The sequence below is a fragment of the Saccostrea echinata genome, unplaced genomic scaffold, assembly GCF_033153115.1.
Source record: "Saccostrea echinata isolate AGI-Se365-2 ecotype Australia unplaced genomic scaffold, CSIRO_AGI_Sech_v1 ptg000011l, whole genome shotgun sequence".
In the NCBI taxonomy this organism is placed as follows: Eukaryota; Metazoa; Mollusca; class Bivalvia; order Ostreida; family Ostreidae; genus Saccostrea; species Saccostrea echinata.
In genome coordinates this window covers 1334972-1341131 of record NW_026889760.1, presented here as the reverse complement: position 1 = coordinate 1341131, position 6160 = coordinate 1334972, and positions in this window count along the sequence as shown.

Sequence of the window (6160 nt, the reverse complement as noted above, 5' to 3'; positions counted from 1 at the left end):
AATTGTTTGGTTATAGCATGAGATATGTTTCCCATCAATTGTAAGCCTGTTGTTTTGTTACCAATATGACTACAGATTACTTAGTTCATTTGATCATCAGAGAGGGCTAACAGCAGAGGTTATTTCTTTCTCCCCCTCAGCACATGATCCCACATGTTGTTTCAAGGGGTTCATGTATTTTTTCTTCTTGATTCGTATTTTCTATTGATTTTTTTTTTTTAGAAAATTATCACTCCTCGAAATTTTTACTTTTTATTTTTTTTCTGACTCCGTCTCTGATATATTGATTTCTTTTGATTAAAACTTTTTTGGCTATTTTAGTCCTTCCCATTTCTAATTACTTCTTAATTTGTTTTATTGTTTTACTTTCATAATATATGAAATTACAAGTGAAAGATATGACTAAGATGTACGTTAATTAGTACAGTACCATAAATGTGCATGCCCCAGAATAAGTTAGTCCTTTGGTTGTCCTTACCACTTCAGAAAAGATATTAATACGGTAACCTTATTTTCTGCACAGCCTTCATGAAATATCCAAATACGATTTTGGCATTAAAAAGTCAGTACTAAGGGATTCATATTTTCAAATTAGTAGATTGACATCACTCCAAAGATATGGTTTTACAATGTAAAAACTGTTTTTTTTTTTTTTTTTTTTTTTTTGTTTTTTTGTTTTTTTTTTTTTTTGTTTTTTTTTTTTTTTTGTTTTGTTTTGTTTGGTTTTGTTTTTTGTTTTTTGTTTTTGTTTTTTTTTTTTTTTTAAATTGTAAATTGCAAGTTTCACTCAAATATAATTTCTTCCTTTAAAAAACCAATCTAAAAACAGATTTCAATTTTAGAATATCTGGTGAGCTTATTTCAAAATCAATTGTAAAATTAATACAATTGGATAATCACTGCGAATTCTTTTTTACAAGTTAACAAATAGAATGTTTATGTGCTAGAACACAGCGTCAAATGACTACTCGAAACTTCTAGGGCAATACCCAACAAAAATAAAGAGATATCAGTCACCTTCAAATAGAATAATACTTTAGTTGAATATGGATGGAGCATGGTCCTTAATTATAAGCCTATGAAAATCGGCATCGTAAAAAATCAGACATATCTTTGATATAGAAGGACCCCTAATTCTTAATAAGACCATATTCTATTGTATGCATAAAATATTTGATAAGTATTTCGACCCACTACTGCTTATTTATTCTTTACAAAAAACACTACCGAGCTTTAATGGGCCCCTTTTTGCAACATTTTATCAAATATTCTATAATGAAAGTAGAACCCTCGTGGTTTCTATGCATCCGGAAGTTATTCAAAATTGTGAAGTTGCTTTGAAAATTCAAGATTAATTTAGCTATAGGTATATGACATTCAAAACTATCTACAGCAAGAAAGTCCTGAACCAGTCGCTTTCCCTACATTAAAACCACATGTAACTTCTATGGAAAAAGTACGAAATCGATCAAAGTATCTGAAAAATACATTTTTTGTACATTTTCCATTACATTAAATATATAACAAATCTTCCTTTGAAATACATTTCACTCATCTTCAAGACGAATAAATCTTCTTTTATCACTTTGGTTAATTATTATGGTCCTTTTTCTTCTAATTGACTTATTAAATACGCCACTGACCTAAAAGTAGATAAGGACTTAAGAGATATACCGTATACGGCCATGAATGAATTATGATATTAAATCTTGAACTATATATTATCTTTTATTGATAAAAAAATAACTTTTAAACAAACTTGTGAAATCAATATTAGCTCTATTTCCATAATATTTTTATAATGTACAATAGCTCATTTTTTAAACCCTAAAACTCTAGGCAAAATGGTTAACTGCACATAAAAAATTTATGTTAGAAATATTGCCATGATAATATCCCCATTATCAGCTGATAATGGGAATATTATCATGGCAATATTTCTAACATATTTCTAACATAATTTTTTTTTAAATAAAGTTGCGCCATAAAATTGTGTTCTAACATGTGATAAAAGATTTTACAACAACGTCTATAGATGAGATAATTCTGAAATTAAATGACGAAACTGCATAACCCTATGCATTTTATGGACTTATAGCCCTTTCAATAATGTTTTCAATAATGTTTTCCCCAAAACCATTATACTCTTAAAACGATAAGATAGTATTTTTAATCTGTTTACATCAATCATAATGATTGCATATTTATCTAAACCACTGGTGTGTGATCTGATTTGATTAACGTAACCAAGATGCTCATTGTTCCATCATTTGTTTTAATCCAGATTTATATAACAAATTGCATTGATATATTACCGAAAAATATAGCTGAGAGACAATTAATCTACTTCTGGAAGCAAACTTACTCCATTGCAATCGTTTTAATACAAGTAACGATGGACACCAGTAATATCCTCTGCAAATCTGTTTTTCATTACTGAATGATCTTTCTTTTTAGACTTAAAACAATACTCTATCATTTCTATTGTTCTGTAAATTCCTGCTAAATGCTTCGTTTACAAAACGGAGAGGAATAAAATCCATTATGATCTCGAAATGCATCTGCTGTTAATTTTCAATACTCTATTAACAGGAGTAAAGAACTGCTAATGCATAAGCAAATGGTTCATGTCGATTCATTTGTTGATATCGATTTCGCACAGTGTCTTATGCTTTTACAGGACTGCGTTTTCAATCCTTAATTGCCTCTTGAATTCTGATAAAATGCAGTCATGTGCGTGAAAATTAAAATTATATTCATTTTTGGAACAATTTTATTTTCATCGAAATGTTTTTCGCAGTCGTTCCAAAATGTCACAGTTCTGACTAAATATCTGCTTGATGAGAACACAAATTCACGAACAATCCGTCCTGTTCATAACCAGACAAATCCTGTAGAAGTTGAGTTACATTTTCTTCTACACAGACTTGTTAGTTTTGATGACATACACGGTATTCTTCGTATTGTTGGGTCTTTTGGAATTTTGTGGAAGGACGAACTTAAGGTATGGGATAAAGACTATTTCGGGATTTCAAGAATCAAGCTTAAGGCTAGCGATGTGTGGACACCAGATGTGAAACTTGTAAATCAAGGAAGTGAATTACTCAACCTTCGATGTACAACAGCAGAGGACGAAGTAACTTATGACGATAAAGGAAATGCATATTGTTTTCTTTCGAAGCATTTTGCCCTGTCCTGCTCTCCAGATATGTTCAAGTTTCCTTTTGATGAGAATGTGTGTCCAATAGAATTTCAAGCAACTGCCACAGAATCGGAAGTGAAATTCATTGCAGCAAAATTTTATGCTGACATAAATTTTGAAGATAAGTTTTTGCAATGGAAAGTAATGCCATTAAACTTCAATTTAGCAAAAACTGAAAAATATTTTCTTTCCAAGGTCACATTTCATGTTCTTCTCAAGCGTAGTCCATATTTCATTCTTATCAATGTTGTGTTTCCAATTTGTGTATTAGGAGGCGTTCACTTACTTGTGTTTTTCCTTCCAGCTGAATCAGGGGAAAGAATAGGGTACTCAATCACAATATATCTTGCAATAATAGTATTTATGTCCAATATTTCATCAATCCTTCCTCAAACAAGCAATCCGATAAGTATTTTTAATGTGATGGTGTTTTCGCAGCTTTGTATTTCGTCCTGTATAATGGCTGCAGTGATTTTCATTTCCCGAGTGTATCACGTAGATGAATGTACACATGTTTCTGGTTTTGCTAAGGTCATTCTTAGCAAAAAACATAAATCAGAGGAGCAAAAAGGTTCAAACACTTTGAACCCATGGAAAGAAATTGGAAAATCATTAGATAAAGTTATGTTTTATATATTTCTTTTTGGTGAGTCAGCTGAAATATTAATCATGTTTCTTCTCATGAATTATGCTTAGAGTATAAAAAAAGCACATATGTTTTGGATATTATTTCTGAATGTGATAGCTTAAATATTCTTGAAACACTATAAAATATTTATTTTCCAACAAGCTAGATATAGAATTTACCATTTTTAATATGTTAGAAATATAGTAAATTTATAAAACAACCCCCACTTTCACTGAAATGTCTTAAACAGCTTATTTCACTTTTTATGATGCGTAGGAAATCACCCTCTATATATTATCTCACTCGAATCATAAACATATTGTTATTCAATACCATATTTTAAAGAGGCATTTGGTAAGTGGAGATTCTCAGATAATATTCAGGTAAAGAAAAATTAATATAAAGTTACATTTTAGAATATGTACACCATCATTGAAAATAAAAAAAAAATGAATTATTTTCAGCAACTATATTTTTTTTTCAATTTTCATTTTCACTGGTATCTTGACTTCCGTCAGAAATAATGAAGAGATTTTGATTTTTAAAAAAAAATGCTAAAATCTAATGATTATCAACAATTATGTGATCTTTCTCACAATAACGTACATCAACTTTTTTGCTGAAAAAAGTCTATTCTTTAACAGATGTCATTTTCAAATTATGAAAATATCAATCGGAGATGTACAGTACCACACTGCAGTACAAGTTCACTATAAATCACTATAATGTTTATAATATAATATAATTTACAAAACAATGGATATGTAAATTAATTTTGTCAAACTTTAAGGAAATGGGCTGAATTAAAGCTAATTCAGATTTTCAAACGAAAAGGGTAATTCTTTTTGCATCATTTTTATGTGTCTATGAATCAAAATGTTGTTTCAATTTGAAGAAAGAGACATCTAATAGGGACAACATGGAAACAGAGACATGTAATAGAAAATTCGTTGTTTTTTTTCTTCTTTTTTTTATCATGATATGAAATTGAGACTCTTTGGATAGAATTTCTTTCATACAAGCAAACTTTTGATTGATTGATTGTAGTTATATGTTCCTTTCAATTTTATTTCACTCCTATCAGAGGTCATCATATGCCAGTGAGGGGCTATATATTAAGACATTTACTCGGCACTCTGGGGCCATTAAGCTGTGAGGAATATTTATCGTGCCGGTGTAAAGAAGAAAAAAAACGAATTATGACCCCCGTAGAATAATGACCAGGGGTCATTATTTGACGTCAAAAATGACCCTTTGCCTGTAGAAAACGTGGCATCACTCTAAAAAAATGCAAATGGCATGGGATTCCGTTAGCCTTGAAACAGTCATAAACAGCTGGACACATAAAGGGTTGATTGATAAATATCGAAACAGAATAGGAAGAGAAAGTACTCAGGTACTAGCAAACATGAGAATGCATGTATTTTACGACAGGTTCATGAAGATCTAGACATGTACCCTGACACGTTACTTTCCATTCGTCAGTCATGACGCTTATCTAACCGAACTCTTAATTTAACTGATTCAAAAATTCTTCAGATGGTGAAATATTCTATGTACTTCCTATTCAGATGAAATTGACGATAAAACCTAAAACTTTTTTTTATACCGAGAGACTATAAATGCTATTGTCCCCGTTATCATCTGGTTATTGAACTCTTGGACCCATGACAAAAGAGTGAAAGAGCAGTAAATTGATGTTTCAATATTCTGACATTTTAGTCCAAATTCTTATAAACAAATACATGTAAATTAATGACTTTTTTTACGAAAGAAGGAAAGCTGTGCTTAAATGTATATGTATGTACACGTGCACAAGCATGACATTTGATTGAACTGCATAAAATTATGTATTCATTTTGTTTTGATTGGCTACGTCTGGGCTCATTGCATTGTAATTTATGACAGAACTCGTTATATTGCAACCCTCGCTGTATTGTCAAAATCTGTCATGGAAAAAAGTTATAAAAAGCAATATACCTAATAGCACTGTATATAGTTCCCAGTGCTTCAATAACACCATGTCGATTATTATTTTAAAAAGTATGCATTTATTACGAACTCAAGTTGCAAAATTTGTTTTGATTTATACATGTATCACTAGAAAGTACTCAAAATTTACTTTCGGTACATGTAGGTTCCATCGGTTCATGTCGTTTATTAAGAAAATCGCAAAAGAATTTAAATGCTTTGCAAAAGTGTCCCACTAGCTAGCTAAATTCACGTCTGTCATTCTTAGAAGGCATGATTTTGGATTGTACACTTAAAATCCCCTCTCTTTATTGACGCATTTTTGTGCCCTTCTAACTTGTTGTAATAGTTGTAAAGCT